We start from the raw sequence: 18,324 nt of genomic DNA, 5'->3' as shown, positions 1-18,324 counted from the left end.
ACATGTTCCTTCACAGATGTTATTTCAGATTAAGCCACAGGCAGCAGGGAGTGGACGTGGCACGCATTTTCCTCTCCACTTGGTAGCATCCCATCTCCCAGCCGTCATTTGCAGAGCAACATTACTTGCATGACAATTGAGCTGATCTGATATTTTAGGTTATGATGTCGAGATGTATAATACGGCAGCCTACTGACTTAAAAAAAAGCAGCCAAAGGAATAGAATTACTAGGGCCAAGTTGGGCTTGAAAGGACCTAAGGGAATGTCATCTGTTAGGAAAATCTTAAAAGCTTCTAATGACTTGTTATTCCCAAATGACTCTTGGCTCCTGTGACTGTTGAATTTGTTTTTGCTAAACAAGTTTTGCATTTAGTGTATATCTCTTCCTTATGGTATAAGACACACAAGAATTTGTTTTCTTTCCGAATGAAATACTTGGTCAGCAGTTCATCGTGCGGACATCATCTATGCTTCCATCACTATATTTATAATTTCATATTTAATATATTTATGAATTCTCCTCTTAAGATTCTTATCTGTTTAAGAGAAGACATTTGACAGGCTATATCTTAGAGGCCAAGTGTCATCTTGCTTTTCTAAGTCTATTTTATATTCTAAAGCCAAAGATGTTGTCCCTGAACATTTTCCTGGCACAGAATGCTCTGAACAAATGAAAGAAGGTAAACCTTTAGAAAGTAATAGCAGGGATTATCATTAAATCACAGTGTTTTTAGGGTAATACATCCTATAAACAATCACACCTCCCCCCTACTTGGTAAGTTCTATGCCCACAGGGGCCTTGTCTGCTTATGCGTGGTTGTATCTCCAGGTATATAACAAGGATTTGAGAAATATTTGTTGGATAGATGAATGGAATGGATGGATAGGTGGATGGGTGGATATAAGTGTACAGTCTGTGGTTGGGGGTTGTGCTTTTCTGTAAGCCTAGACTTAAGTCAGGATGTTTTGAATTACTGAGCTTCACAAACATTTACTGGAAGTCCACATCCTGCTGTTCACGTGAAGAGACTAATCAAGTCTTAGGAGGATGACAGTGCTTTCCGTTAAAGTAAGCCAGTTTATTTTTGGCTTAGAAATGAATTAAAATTTGAAGTTGCTTTCCCCAAATGGTCACAGTCTTTCAAACTGAAGGGTCATCCTGGAAACTGGAGAATAAATTAAAATATAAAAAGTCCCCAAATCTGCCTCTCTAATTGAAAAGAGTCCTTTTCTCTGGTGGGTGAGCTCCCAAGGATAGAAATGGACACAAAGGCAGAAATGGTATCCACTGTGACATGTTTTGGGGTGTGTTTCTGAGAGGACAAATCACTTCCACAGGCCTTGCAAACAACTTGGTTAGCTCAACCCCAAAGAAAGCTAAAAAATAGGGCTGGAAGGCAGAAATAATGTATTATTCTGCTGAGTTTATTAACATTTAGGAAAAAAAGATGGAGTCTTTTTAGAGTTAGGCATGATTTTAACATGCATATTGTAGGTGGTGGCTTTTATTTTAACAGAAATAAATGTAGCCATCCCCTAATGGGAGCAATTTCCTTCATATTTCTTGCAGCTCTTGTCCCATGAGGCGATGGATGAGTATGTGATAGAAATACTGATTCCGGTGCTGAGATGCCATCTGATCCACCGGGAGAGCTGGTGGATTCAAATCAGTGTCAGCTCATGCCTTCTGGGCAGCAGTCTTTCAGTATAGGATTTGCTCTGTGGATCAGAAAAACAGCTGGTAACTCGCAATACGTTATACAAAAGACCCTTTAAATGTTCTGTTGTTTCCAGCTCTCTGATGTAGTGTGAGTCACTTCAAATATATATATATTTTTTTATTTGTGTGGCCATTTGACAGAGCAAAATCCTGTTAGGCAAGTGATGAAAATGCAATACCAATTTAAACTGGTGTCTGTAGAATTCTGAAGCTTATAAGTGGCTAAAAATAAGCCTCTGCCTTAATATACAATTTTTTTTTTCTAATATAAAACTTTTGTCCAAGGAAAGCACTTCCTGGAAATCCAATCCTGAAGGTACCTGTAAAACATAAGCATGTGCTAAAACAAAAAGTCCTTTGGGGTTATTCTTGAGAAACTAGAATTTATACCCAGTTATTTAGCTAAGTTGCAAGATGGAGTTATTTATTTCCAGAGAACATTGTTGGTATATGCCAGAGCTTTGGAGTCTCTTCTCTGTTTGGGGTCAAGTTCTTCTCCCCCACAAAAGATGTGTAATAATTCCTATGAATGTAAAAAGCCTATTTCTGGTTTTGGGGAAATACTCAGTGCCTTAACCCCAGAAACTAAACTTCTTTCTCTCACTTTGTTTTGGGGTTTTATTTGTGAGGCTTCTTTCTGACACTTTTTTCAAATAGTTCGTTTCCTGCTTCTTTAATCCAAGTTTTTGGTCACAATCAAGGTCACTAGTGCAGAAGTATGATGTTTGTTTAGATAAAGAGGCAGAGAGGAAGCAAGCAAGATTTTTGGAAGATCTTGACTGACTGAAAGGGAGGGGCTTTGAAGTTGTCTGCATGCTTGATAGATTTTAGTCTATTTAAGATATTTAAAATCAAATCTGTGTCCCAAATCTGATGGAATTACCCAAATTTCCACACCAGACATCCCACACATTGATGCCAGAACGATCTCAGATGCATCAGTTCAGTGGCTCTTCATAGTTTCCAAATTGTTTTCCGTAGCCCTCAGTTGAACACTTTGATGGGATAACTACACTGATGTCAGCCATCCCATGTGACTCCATGGATGAAGAACTATGCGAAGCAACTATCATAATCAACATTTGTAGTATGTGAGTTTGCAACTGTGGTTTATAAGGAGTATCTTGCTATGTGTGACTGCAAGCGTAATTAGCAGTTGGTGTTCAGTGTGTGTAGAATTTTGATTAATTGATTTAAAAATGAAATACTATTTGTCATTTGGTGCTGTGGGGTTTTTTTGGCTTCATGATTTTTTTTACCTACCCTTTTTTTTAGGGCCTACTAAGGGCTCGACATTGAACTAAGTACTTCTATATATATATTAAAATCATCAGTAGCCCTGTGAAGTAGATGTGATCTCCTCCATTTAATAAATAAGGAACTGAAGCATACAGAGGCTTTGTGACTTTCCCAAGGTTGCAGAATGAGTAAGTGGAGGAGGTAGAATTCAAACTCGGGCCAGAACTGGCTCTGTTAACCATGATATTACAATAAATAGACTAAATAACATAGGCCAAAATGTGTATATTTGTGTGATAGCGAGAGGGACCATTTTTCTTCTGGTTCACAAAAGGATCTGTGGTCTAAAAATGTCAGGAATCATTGATCCAGCTCTCAATACTTAAAGACCCAGAGCAATGATATCATTTTCTCCATGACACACTAATGTTCTCTTGACTTCCTTTGATGATAAGATACTATATCATCATATGAGACTTAAACTAGGGGAATTTGGTGTTAAAGCCATTGCTTCATGATGAAATGATAAGAATGGTTCATATCCAAACACCAGATTATTAATACAAAGAACACTTAAAATATTTTAAATTATCTGAGTGTCAAAGTAAAAAAACATAATGTCCAAGAAAAATAATACCAAAGTATGGCATTTGAAAAAGAAATAACTCACCTAACATGGAAGTTAGAAGATTTTTCTTTTTGAAGATCAAAGCATAAGCCCATCTTTATATAGGGATAATAGTCATCTGTGTAACATGACTTAAGATGATACAATACCATCTTGCTTCACTTTCTAAATTTCTGCTCTTTCACATAATTTATATTAGATTAAGGTAATCAGTTTCAGTAGCATTTGTTTCAAGGAAAATAACTCTGGAATAGAAATGCATAGAGCAGATTCTCAAATTTTAAACCTAATGTGAGCATGGACTTGGCATATCTTTTTTTATTGGTGTTAGGAAATAAAAAAACTAAATTTTGATGGGAAGTTCCTTTGTGTATGATCCCCTAGAGCTCATGAAAATGGTCAGAAAATGAAAGAATGTTTGAGGCAAGCAGTCTGACTAAAGGGAGCAATAAAGAGCAATAGCGTGGGGGATGCAGGAAGTGAGGTCACCAAGAGGAAAATGACCCTAGAAGGAGATGTTGGACAGAGCCAGCGACAGCAGTCAATAATCTTAGGGATTACCTCTTTACTACAGAGCAATATATATCTACAAGCTTTTCAGCTTTTATAAATTGTCTCATGCCAAAACAAATGGTTGGGAAAAGGAAAACATGGAGGACTATATAACTAGCACAGTCCTTGACCAGCCTGCATCAGGTATAGCAGCTGATGTGTAGGTGAGAGAAGTGGTGGATGACCAGGAAATAAAATGAGTTGTTCCAGTGTGATCTCCTGAAATAGACAGAAGACTTGCAATTTCACACCCAGATCCACAGCCTGGCCTTGTTTCCTGCTTGCAAATCTGAAATAGAGTAATCCATCTGTCAGCTTGACATCTTCTTATGCTCCCTTTCAATCACTCCAGAAAAAAAAGGGGGGTTTTTTTTAGATTGATTCTCATTTGGTAGCTTTCGTGTAGCCTATCATTCTGAGGACATTAAAAGATAGCAGCAAATTGCATTTTCTCACATCCTGCATGTTTTTAAACTTGGAGTTTTATCTATTCTACTTGGGTCCCAAGAACAAGTAATATAATTTATAGATAAGTGACTAGTAAGTAAATTATGGAGCAACTATTCTGTTCACCTTTACGCAAACTCTAAAGAATGATAGTATAAGTTTATTTGTGCCAACAAATGTAAACTGAACACATAATAGAAAATTGAAAAGAAATATTCCTAAAAAGGAGATGTTATTCTGGGTTGAGCAAGACTAGGCAAGAAGAAGCAAGGCTGAGGGTCTGAGAATGGAGAAGATAATAGCACGCTGCATGGGTGCAACTACAGGTAGCCGCAGCAGCCTTATAAGAAAGCAGGGTTCATGGCCTCAGACCCTACAGAAGAAGGTCTTTGCTTTCCATCTCTCTTTTTTTTTTTTTTTTTGCCTCTTGGGCTGGGATACCCATGGGTGCTGCCTTATACATCAAAAAGCTCAATTATTGACTCAAGATTCTGTTTGGGGAGACAGCTATTCATATAATGCCAAAGTACATATGAGAATATGTGTAACGGAAAGTGGGCAATGACATCATGGACTGATAACTTCGTCGAAGTGTCGAAGTTCCTTTGTGTAATGCCCCCTAGGGCCAAGCTTTCTTCTTGGTTCCAAGTGTCTTGGAGGGTAGCTTCATCAGAGTGAACATAGATTGTACAGGGATCCTTTAGACAGATGAGTGGGTCAAGCCTTTAAGATAACCATATTTATTTCCTTACTTGGAAATAAAGTAAGGTTTGGTTTGAGTTTGTTTCTATACAGTTTCATTTTGTGATTCAGAAATACTTACTTTTTAAAATTTGGTTTCATTTTTGAATGTCCCCACATTCTTTTGGTTCCTTTTCTAAGAATTTCATCTTTATGTCTTATTCTGTTAACATCCTATGATTCCACATGAATATAAAATTAGCTAGTAAGCTTCTTTATGGAAAGGGACCAAAGTCTAAAATCCTGTACTTTGCCCTTTAGCTTTGCAGTTTGGTCCATGATACCTTGAAAAACTTTGGTGTTAGGAAATAAAAAAACTAAATTTTGATGGGAAGTTCCTTTGTGTATGATCCCCTAGAGCTCATAAAAATGGTCAGAAAATGAAAGAATAATTGAGGCAAGCAGGCTGAATAAAGAGAGCCTGCTTTCTTCCAGATACTAGGTAACACTTCCACTCACTTCCAAATACTAGGTAACACTAATCTACTTTCCTCTGTAAATTTGTCTGTTTTGGGTATGTCATATAAATGAGCTCATACAATATGTGGCCTTTGGTGAGTGGCTTTTTTTTTTGTATAGTGTTTTTGAGGCTCATGAGGTTCATCTATATTGTAGCACTATTAACTGACAATATGAAAACATGTATAAGGATGTGTTTGGATTTGGAGGCCTTCCAATTTCTTCTGATTAAAAGTAATTGTGGTCCCCATCCTGCACCTGTTGCTTTGTTCTGTTAGCCTATCACTAGTTGTGTATAAGTCCACATGTGTATCACTCCACTTAGACTGAAAGCCCTTCAAAACTGAAATTGGGTCATTCATCTTTAGATCCTCAGTAGTAATCACAGAGTCCAGCACTTAATAAATGTTCAGTGTTCCTAATGAATCAAGGAGAAGCAAGATGTCATCATCATAGTAACAAACATAGTAACAAGTAACAAAGACAAAATTTTAAACTAAGAAAATGGGTGTTACCTTGCAAGGAAGGAGAAAGAGAGAAAGAGGGAGGGAGGGAGGGAGAGAGGGTTGGAGGGAGGAGGAGAAAAAAAAAGAGGAGAAAAAGAAGGAGGAAGAGGAGAAGAAAAAAAAGAGGAGAAGGAGAAAGTTCTGACTTCCTAGAAATTGTTGGGTTGAAAGAAAACAAATGATCTATCATAGAACATGAAGATGACCTAGAGGAACAGCAGTATGAATCTTTTGAGTGGGATAAGTAGGAAATCCAGTGAAATGAATGGTCTCCATCCTTAGTCATGCCTTCCTTACAGTTACAGACCTTTAAGCATGAACACGGAAAAATTAAGTATCTGGTTTTTACCTATTTAGTCAGAAATGGTGGTGAAGTAACCATGTAGACCTAGGTGATTGGGGCACATGGATAATAAGGAATGTTTATTTTCTCATTTTAACAGTGGTATTGAAATGTAATTTACATACCACAAAGTTCACCAGCTTAAAGTATACAATTCAATGTTTTTAGTGCATTTGCAGAGTTGTGTAACCATCCCATAATCTAATTTTAGAACAATTTCATCTCCCCCAAAATAAATCACTCTCCATTCTCCCCTCACTCACTTCCAAACACTAGGTAACACTTTCCTCTGTAGATTTGTCTGTTTTGAGTATGTCATATAAATGAGCTCATACAATATGTGGCCTTTGGTGAGTGGCTTTTTTTCTGTATACTGTTTTTGAGGCTCATGAGGTTCATCTGTATTGTAGCACATATCAATACTTCATCTAAATGATATTCCATTGTATTAACATATCACATTTTGTTTATCCATTTATCACTTTTAGATGAACATTTAAATTACTTTCATGGTTTTGTTTTTATGGCACCTTTGTTGAAATTACTGACCATAAATGTGTGGGTTTACTTCTGGACTCTCGATTGTTTTCCACTGATCTGTATGTCTATCCTTATACCAGTACCACAGTGCCTTGATTATTGTAATTCTGTAATAAGTATGTAACAAGTTTGGGAAATGTGAGTGCTCCGGCTTTGTCCTTCTTCAAGATTGCTGTGGCTATTTGGGTCCCTTGCATTTCCATGTGAATTTTAAGATCACCTTTTCCTGTTGTGCAAAAAAAAAAAATGAAATTCAGTTGATATTTTTATAAGAATTGATTGAATCTATAGAGTAACTTATAGAATATTTCTACATCATATTAAGTCCTTCAATCCATGAACATGGGATATCTTCCAAATTATTTAGATCTTTCATGTCTTTCAATGATATTTTATAGTTTTCAGTATTTGCAAGTCTTGCATTTCTTTTGTTAAATTTATCCCTAGTATTTTATTCTATTTGATGATATTACAAATAAATTGTTTTCTTAATTTAATTTCCTGATTGTTGCTGGTGTATAGGAATACAATTAGCTCTTTTGTATTGACATCGAATCCTGAAACCTTGCTGAACCCATTTATGAGTTCTAATAGTTTTTTAGTGGATTCCTTGGGAATTTTTTATATACAAGATAATGTCTTCTACAATCAGAGGATGTTTTGAAATTCACAAAAAGGAGCATTACCACATCACTAGTCATCAGAGAAATGCAAATTAAAACCACAATGAGATATCACCTCACACTAGTAAGGATCGCCACCATCCAAAAGACAAACAACAACAAATTCTGGCGAGGTTGTGGAGAAAGGGGAACCCTCCTACACTGCTGGTGGGAATGGAAACTAGTTCAATCATTGTGGAAAGCAGTGTGGAGGTTCCTCAAAAAGCTCAAAATAGAAATACCATTTGACCCAGGAATTCCACTTCTAGGAATTTACCCTAAGAATACAGCAGGCCAGTTTGAAAAAGACAAATGCACCCCTATGTTTATTGCAGCACTATTTACAATAGCCAAGAAATGGAAGCAAACTAAGTATCCATCAGTAGATGAATGGATAAAGAAGATGTGGTACATATACACAATGGAATATTATTCAGCCATAAGAAGAAAACAAATCCTACCATTTGCAACAACATGGATGGAGCTAGAGGGTATTATGCTCAGTGAAATAAGCTAGGTGGAGAAAGACAAGTACCAACTGATTTTATTCATATGTGGAATATAAGAACAAAGAAAAACACTGAAGGAACAAAACAGCAGCAGACTCACAGAACCTAAGAATGTAGTAACAGTTACCAAAGGGAAAGGGACTGGGGAGGATGGGTGGGAAGGGAGGGATAAGCAGGGGTGGAAAAGAAAGGGGGCCTTACGATTAACATGTATAGTGTGGGGGGGGCACATGAAGAGGGCTGTACAACACAGAGAAGACAAGTAGTGACTCTATAGCATCTTACTATGCTGATGGACAGTGACTGTAATGGGGTTTGTGGGGGGAACTTAGTGATAATGTTCCTCATGTAATTGTAGATAAACTGATACCAAAATAAAATTTTTTTTAAAAAGGAATATTTTGTTTAGCCATCATCTGTGTGTACATGTTAATGGTAAAGTGGTACTTCAGAATTAAAATGAATATTAAAAAGAAGTAGGAAAGTAGGAGCATTAAAGAGTAGAAATACTTACTACACAGTAAGTTAAATCTTTAGATGAGTACAAAAAATAGAAACCTTGATAGGAACAGTAACAAGCTCACAGTAAAAATCAGAAGGAAATTGTAATGAAAGCTTATTATGGAGAGAAACCTAGGGGGTGAAAATGATAGTCAATATCACATGGCTTTTGATGAATAGGAGATACATGGCTTGTTTAGTTCAACAAAAAATTATTGAGAACCCACCAACCACAGTGCCAGTCCCTGAAAACATAAAGATGAAGAAAAAAGTGATGTGTGCTGTGTAGGTGCTCACAGTCCACTGGGGAAAGCATGGATGCAAATAGAAACCACACAGTGAGAGAGATGCTGTCAGCATCATGAGAAGATGTGGTGAAATTTCTAGTGAGAGACTGGTTCTAGCTCATGTAATCAGAGGACATCCCCTTTACATTGGATATTAGAAATTTAGTTCGGTGTTTAATAAAGATAAAAAGAAGCACAGGCATGGATACTCTACGTAGTGTCAATGGATTGCGAAACATGAGCAGAACACAACCGGAGACCAGTCTGTTGCCACAGCCTGGTGGATATGAGGGTTGGGAAGTTGGGGGGATAGAGAAAGAGTGGCAAGAAGTAAGTCTGAAAAGGTGGCTTGAGATTAGAATGTCATCCTAAAAATTGTGGAATTAAGCTCCAGGGGCAATAAAGAACATTACAGCTCTAGAAGGGGAACTATTTCCTTATTTGGTTTTAGTGTACTGCCCCTGGCAGCCTTGTGGGGGACAGATTGGAGGGAAGGGATGAGGGCCTGAGTAAGGCAAAAGCGGCAGGGCTCAAAGAGAAGGGGGTGAAATGGTGACTTTGTTGTAGTTGCAGGGAAACTGAAGGGTGTCAAAGAGAGGGCCAGAGTTAGAACAAAGCACAGTGTAATGGGGAGAACATAATGTGAAGCCTGAAAACCTGGACCTCAGTCACAGCTTAACTGTGAACTAACTGTCTGTCCTTAATACGATATTTAATTCCTTCATTCTTGGTTTATCAGCTAAAATTTGAGAGACTGGTTAGATTGTTTCAAAGATCTGCTTTAGCGAAAAGGCGGATGAGAAAAGAGGTAGAAGGGGAGGAAGAAGAGAAGTCAGGGGTGGAGGGAGAAAAGAAATCGAGGTAGTTTATATAGATGTCCTCCACAATGAGGATGACATGAGAATAACAGAGCAATGATTGAAAGAGAATCATTTAGGAGAATTTTGTTCTAATGAGGTAAAATATCTTGTAGAAAAATTTAAAGTAACGCAATTTTAAAGTGTTCAGGATGTTCAAATCCTGGCACTTGCTGTCCATATCTGTGGGGTTCTCTACCAAAGAATACCCACAAAGGAATCAATCAACAAATAACAAATCAAATATTAATTGTATTAATAGTTAGGTAATTGACTGAAAGTCCGAGAGAAAGCTGGATAGGAGAAGGGTAGTTTTGGGGAAAAGACTGAATAGAATTTCTTATGTCCCATCAAGAATCTAGACCTCGGGTATGCTCATGTGTGGGAGTGGGTGTGTGTGCGAATACACTATCATGTTCAATGTGTTGGTGAATGGGGATAGAAAGAAGAGTTGAGGGTAGTGGAGACTGAAAGCTTTGGCCATGCTCATCTGTCCAGTACCAGGCTGAAATGAGTCCAAAGATGCAATATATTTCTGTGCAGTATTGTTAATCACAGTAGCACATGGCCACATGAATAACAGAACCAATCAGATAACCAACTCCTCCCCCTGTGAGTACTAGTAGATAACTGATAAAAAGAGCTAAAAGAAAGGACTAGAAGGGATTCATACCAGAATCTGCTGAGCCCATGAGAAGATGGATATTTTATCTTATTAGCTAAGATAGGAAGCTGGCAAGAGAAGGGAAGCGTGCATTTTGCATTAGTCCAGGTTTTCCAAAGAAACAGAACCAATAGGATATATATAGGAAGAGATTTATTATTAGGAATTGGTTCATGGGACTATGAGGCTGAGAAGTCCTATGATCTGCCATTTGCAAACTGGACACCCAGAAAAACCAGTGGAGTAATTTGAGACTGATTCTGAAGGCCTGCAACCAGGAAAGCCAGTGGTTTAAATCCCAGTCCAAGGGGAAGAGAAGATTGATATCCCAGCTCAAGCATGCAGTCAGGAAGCAAAATGGTCAAATTCCTCCTTCCTCCACCTTTATGTTCTATTCAAGCCCTCAATGGATTAGATGATGCCCAACCACATTGGGGAGAGCAATCTACTTTACTGAGTCCACTGATTCAAATACTAATGTCATCTAAAAACACCCTCAAAACACACCCAGAAATAATCTTCAATCTTTAATCTCTTACATTAAGTCTCTAGAACTTACTCATCTTATATAACTGGAACTTTGTAGTCTTTGACTCCCTATTTCCTTCTCCCCCTGCCCTTAACAGCCCCATTCTACTCTGCTTCTATGAGTGTGTCTATTTTAGTTTCCACATATGAGATCATGCAGTATATATCTTTGTCTAATTTATTTCACTTAGGGTAATAATCTCCAGATTTATCCATGTTGTCACAAATGGTAACATTTCCTTCTTGTGTAAGGCTGAATAATGTTTCATTGTAGGTATATGCTACATTTCCTTTATCCGTTCACCCATTAATAGACATTTAGGTGCTTTCCATATGTTGGCCATTGTGAATAATGGTGCAATGAACTTGACAGTGCAGGTATCTCTTCAAGATACTGATTTAATTTATTTGTATATATACTCAGAAGTGGAACTGCTAGATCATATGGTGGTTATATTTTTAACTTTTAGAAGAAACTCCATACTATTTTCCATAGTGGCTGCACCAATTTATATTCCCACCAACAATGCACAAGAGTTCCCTTTTCTCCACATCCTTGCCAATACTTGTTCTCTTTTGTCTTTTTTTTTTACTCTGATTGCATGTTTTTTTAGTATTCTTTTTTTTTTTAGTATCGTTAATATACAATCACATGAGGAACACTGTGGTTACTAGATTTCCCCCATTATCAAGTCCCCACCACAAACCCCATTACAGTCCCTGTCCATCAGCATAGTAAGATGTTATAGAGTCACTACTTGTCTTCTCTGTGCTATACTGCCTTCCCCGATCCCCCCAACCCCCACGTTATGTGTACTAATCGTAATGCCCTTTATTCCCCTTATCCCTCCCTTCCCACCCACCCTCCCCAGTCCCTTTGTCCTTTGGCAACTGTTAGTCCATTCTTGGGTTCCGTGAGTCGGCTGCTTGTTTTGTTCCTTCAGATTTTGCTTTGTTCTTATGCTCCACAGATGAGTGAAATCATTTGGTACTTATCTTTCTCTGCCTGGCTTACTTCACTGAACATAATACCCTCTAGCTCCATCCATGTTGTTGCAAATGGTAGGATTTGTTTTCTTCGTATGGCTGAGTAATATTCCATTGTGTATATGTACCACATCTTCTTTATCCATTCATCTACTGATGGACACTTAGGTTGCTTCCATTTCTTGGCTATTATAAATAGTGCTGCAATAAACATAGGGGTTCATATGTCTTTTGAAACTCAGATCCTGCATTCTTAGGGTAAATTCTTATGAGTGGAATTCCTAGGTCAAATGGTATTTCTACTTTTAGTTTATTGAGGAACTTCCATACTACTTTCCACAATGGTTGAACTAGTTTCCATTCCCACCAGCAGTGTAGGAGGGTTCTCCTTTCTCTGCATCCTTGTCAGCATTTGTGTTGTTCCTAGTCTTTTCTGTTGGCCCTCCTAACTGGTGTAAGGTGAGACCTTATTTCTTTTGTCTTTTTGATAATAGCCATCCTAACAGGAGTGAGGTGATATCTCATTGTAGTTTTGATTTGCATTTCCCTGATGATTAGTGATGTGGAAGACCTTTTCATGTATCTGTTGGCCATTTGTATGTCTTCTTTTGAGAAATGTGTATTCCAGTCCTTTGCCAATTTTTAATCACATTATTTGTTTTATTGCTATTGAGTTATATGGGTTCCTTATAAATTTTGGATATCAATCCATTATCAGGTATATGATTTTCAAATATTTTCTCCCATTCTGTAGGTTACCATATCACTCTGTTAGTTGTTTCATTTATTCTGCAAAAAGTTGTTTGATTTGATGAATCTCACTTGTCTATTTTTGTTTATATTGCCTGTGTTTTGGTATATGTCCAGAAGATTGTTGCCAAATACACCAATGTCAAGAAGCTTTTTTTTTTGTTCTTTTAATTTTGCAGTTTTGGGTCTCACATTTAGATCTTTAATCCATTTTGATTTGATTTTTGTGTGTGGTGTGAGAAAAGGGTCCAATTTCATCCTTCTGTAGGTGGATATTTAATTCCCCTGCACCATTTACTGAGGATATTATTCTTTCCCTATTGGATATTCTGGTCACCGTTATTGAAGACTAGTTGACCATAAATGCATGAATTTACTTCTTGGCTTTCTTCTATTCCATTGGTCTGTATATCTGTTTTTATGTCAGTATCAGACTGTTTCTACTACTGTAGCTTTGTAATGTATTTTGAAATGGGTAAGTTTTGTTCTTTTTGCTTAAGATTGCTTTAGTTGTTCAGGAGCTTTTGTGACTCCAAGTGAATTTTAGGGTCATTTTTTCTATTTCTATAAGAATGCCTTGGGATTTTGGTAGAAATTGCACTGAATCTGTAGATCAATTTGTACAGTATAAACATTTTAGCAATATTAATACTTACAATCTATGAATACGGGATGTCTATCCATTTATCTGTGTCTTCTTCAATTTCCTTCATCAGTGTTTTATAATTTTCAGTGCAAAAGTCTTTTACCTCTTTGGTAAAGTTTATTCATAAATATTTTATTATTTTTTATGCTATTGTAGTTGGGATTGCTTTCTTAATTTCCCTTTCAGATAGTTTGTTGTTAGTATATAGAAACACTGCTGACTTTTGTATATTGGTTTTGTATGTACAACTTTACTGAATTTAGTAGTTCTAATAGTTCTTTTTTGTTGAGTCTTTAGGTTTTCTATTTATATAATCATGTCATCTGCAAACAAAGATAGTTTTATTTCTACCTTTCCATCCAATCTGAACACCTTTTATTTATTTTTCTTGTCTAATTGCTCTGGCTAGCTAGAACCTCTAGTACCATGCTGGATAGAAATAGTGATAGTGGGCATCCTTGCCTTGTACTAGATCTTTGAGGATAAGTTTTCAGTTTTTCCCTGTTGATTATGATATTAGCTATGGGGTTTTCATATATAGCCTCTATCGTGTTGAGGTAAATTTTTCTATACCTATTTTGTTGTTTTTATCATGAATGGATGTTAAATTTTGTCAAGTGCTTTTCCTGCATCAACTGAGATGATCATATGGTTTTTACTTTTCATAATTCTGTTAATATGTTGTATCACATTGATTGATTTACACATGCTGAACCATCCTTGCACCCTAGAGATAAATCCCACTTGGTCATAGTGTATAATCATTTTAATGTGCTATTAAATTCAGTTTGCTAGTATTTTATTGAGGACGTTTGCATTTATGTTAATTAGGGACGTTAGCCTATAGTTTTCTTTTCTTGTGGTATCTTTGCCTGGCTTTGGTAGCAGGGTAATGTTGGTCTCATAAAATAAATTTAGAAATGCTCCCTCTTCCTCTATCTCTTGAAAGAGCCTGTGATGGATTAATATTAATTCTCCTTTGAATGTTTGATAGATTTCACCCATGAAGCCATCATCTGGTCCTGGGATTTCCTTGCTGGGAGATTTTTGATTACTGATTCAATCTCCTTATTTATTATTGGTCTGTTCAGGCTGTTTCTTCTTGACCTATTCTTGGTGTGTTGTATGTTTCTAGGAACCTATCCATTTCTTCTAGCCCATTTGTTGGCATATATTTGTTCATAATAGTCCCTTTTGTCCTTTTCTTTCCAAAGCATCTACTGTAGTGTTTCTTTCTATTTCTGATTTTACTTATTTGAGTCTTTTCTCTGTTTTTCTGAGTTAGTTTGGGTGAGGGTCTTTCATTTGCTCTATCTTTTTTAAAAATACCAACTCTTAGTTTTGTTTACTTTTAAATTACTTTCCTATTTTCTATTTTACTTATTTCTGCTCTAATCTAATTATTTCCTCCATTTTGCTAAACTTGCACTTAGTTTGTTCTTTTCCTTGTTCTTGAGGTATAAAATTAGGTTGTTAAGATCTTTTGTCTTTTTTAATGTAGGTGCTTATTGTTATAAATTTGTCTCTTAAAGATAGACTATCGTGTTTTTTCTCTCCACAGCAGTAGACCACTAACCTTTCCTTATTTGCTCATGAAAACTGAAAGTTTAATAATTAAAAAAAGATTCTTTGAAAATTAAGCCTATATACTCATTTTTTAAATACAATAGACCTCTTAAGGTTTAAGTTTTCCTACTTCTACTGCCCAAATGGTTATCAATTTATCAACTGATGAAGTATCAATGAAGTTCAGATTAATGTCGTAGACCATCAATAAGTATTTGCTAATTTTTTTTTGTGCTAAATTAATAGACCTAGTCCTACCACTGCTGTTTACAGGAAAGTTAAGATGATTTCCCATGTTTTCCAAACCATGTGATTATAGTTAGAAATATTCATGCCACATTTAAAGAGAAAAGAATTTGTAGTGGAGGATGAACTCTCAAAGGCTGTTAAGTCCCAATGTAATTTATCACCTTTATAAACAAACTTTTATTAAGTACTCTCTGTATACAAACAGCTAGCTAGTACTAGGATTATAAGGCAGTTTCCTAAAAAGCTAGAGACTTAAAATGCTTATAATATAGTCCAGAAAGAAGGCATGAAAAGAACTGAATCATTTAGCACAGCATTTAAAGGTGTATTCTCACGTGACTCCCCTTTTCTTCCATTTCTCCCTATTCTTCTAGCACACAGGACCATGCTATCACTGAATACATCCATGTTTTCCTGCTGTCTTTCCTCATGCTGACTTGGCCCCTTTGGCCAATGTTGGTGCCATTGAAAGGTTATTCGTGGAGATAGGAGGTTGAGGAGGAGGTGTTGAAAGAAAAACTGATGAGTTGAGTGATAGACATATTGAGTTTAAGGTGCTAATGGAAAGTGCAAGTACAAGTATTGAGTGACAGTTGGATAATAATATTTAATGATTTGGTAATCACATGTGGACTAAGGGAAAGGAAAAGTTTTAAGAAAGGAAAGGTTATTAGAAGAAAGATGGCAGAAAACAGTAACTCAGCAAGAGAGTAGATTTTGAAAGATGTTAAGATCTGTTTTAGATTTGTTACTTTTCAGATGATGATTGAGACATTAAAATTGACATTTATTATGTAATCTTCAAAATGAAGGAGAGATTGAGGAACTGCTCAAGATTGAAGGAGACTCAAGGTACATGACAATCAAGTGCAACACAGGTTCCTGGAGTAGTGCATTTGCTATAAAGGGCATGATTGGTACTGTTGGTGAAATTCGATTGGGGTCTTTGGACTAATGCTGCAGAGGAGTTCTTTGTACTATTCTGGTAACTTTTCTTTAAATTTGAAATTGTTTTAAAATAAAAAGTAGAAAGTAAACATAATTTCATCAATTTTTGAGATAAAAACTTGATACTGTCTTTATATCTTAAGATATATGTGAGGAATATGTCTTTTTTTAATTGAAGTATCATTGATATACAATCTTATATCGGTTTCAAATGTACAAAACAGTGGTTCAACAGTTACTCATATTATTAAATCCTCACCCCCTCTAGTGTGGTTACTATCTACCAATGTAGAAAGATGTTACAGAATCACTGACTATATTCTCCATACTGTAGTACCGTACCTATGACTAACTTATATTGTGATTGAGAATTACTGTGACCCTTTATCCCCCTCCCCCTCCCTCTCCCTCCACCAGCCCGACCTCTCCCCCTTAGTAACCACTAATCACTTGTCAGTGTCTATGAGTCTACTGCTGTTTTGCTCATTCTGTTTTGCTTTGTTTTCATATTCCACAAATAAGTTAAATCATATGGTATTTGTCTTTCTCCGCCTGGCTTATTTCATTGAGCATAATACCCTCTATATCTATCCATGTTATTGCAAATGGCAGGATTTCTTTTTATGGATGAATAATATTCCGTTGTATATATGTACCACATCTTCTCTATCCATTCATTTACTGATGGACACTAGGCGGCTTCCAAATCTTGGCTATTGCAAATAGCACTGTGATAAACATAGGGCTGCATATGTCTTTCTCAATCAGGGATTTTGTTTTCTTCAGATAAATTCCTAGAAGTGGAATTACTGGATGGAATGATATTTCTAGTTTTAGTTTTTTAGATCAACCTCCATACTGCTTTCCACAGTGGTTGTACCAATTTACATTCCCACCAGCAGTGTAGAAGGGTTCCCCTTTCTCCACATCCCCACCAGCATTTGTTGTTCCTTGTCTTTTGGATGTTGGCCATCCTAACTGTTGTGAGGGATATCTCATTGTGGTTTTAATTTGCATTTCCCTGATGATTGGTGATCTGGAACATCTTCTCATATGCTTGTTGGCCATCTGTATTTCTTCTTTGGAGAAATGTCTGTTCAGGTCCTTCACCCATTTTTTAATCAGGTTATTTGTTTTTGGGTGTTGAGGCATATGAATTCCTTATATATTTTGGATGTTAACACCTTATTAGATGAGTTGTTTGTGAATATATTCTCCCATAATGTAGGATGCCTTTTTGTTCTGTTAATGGTATCCTTTGCTGTACAGAAGCTTTTTGGTTTGATGTAGTCCCACTTGTTCAGTTTTGATTTTGTTTCCCTTGTCCAAAGAGATGTGTCCAGAAAAAAATTGCTCATACTTACGTTCAAGAGATTTTTGCCTATGTTTTCTCCTAAGAGTTTTATTGTTTCATGACTTACATTCAGGTCTTCGATCCATTTCTAGTTTACTTTTGTGTATGGAGTTAGACAATAATCCAGTTTCATTCTCTTACATGTAGCTGTCCAGTTTTGCTAACACCAGTAGTTAAAGAGGCTGTCTTTTCCCCATTGTATATTCATGGCTCCTTTATCATATATTAATTGACCATATATGCCAATATATGTATCTTAAGATACATGTAAGTATTCACACTTTAACATAACAATTTCACCCTGATTTTCTCTCCTGAAGAAATAATACTATGCTGAAAGTAGTCCAGGCAGCATTATTCAAAAATTCATAGTTGCAAAATTAGAAATTACCTAAACATCCTACTGCAAATGAATGATTAAGTAAATGTTGGTCTGTACACTTGATGAACATACTCAGCGATTATTATAGTTCAATATATGACTGAATAGTAACAGGCAAACATCTTTGGCTTAATACTAAATGAAAAGTGCAATCCAATCCAAGATATTAATTATGATTTTTGTTTTAAAATATAGATATGAAATATACCAAAATAATATGGAGGTTTTGAAATGGTGGAATTTTTGGTGATTTTTTTC

This window comes from Manis pentadactyla, chromosome 12, assembly GCF_030020395.1.
Source record: "Manis pentadactyla isolate mManPen7 chromosome 12, mManPen7.hap1, whole genome shotgun sequence".
Taxonomy (NCBI): Eukaryota; Metazoa; Chordata; class Mammalia; order Pholidota; family Manidae; genus Manis; species Manis pentadactyla.
Note: the sequence above shows the minus strand (reverse complement) of the source record.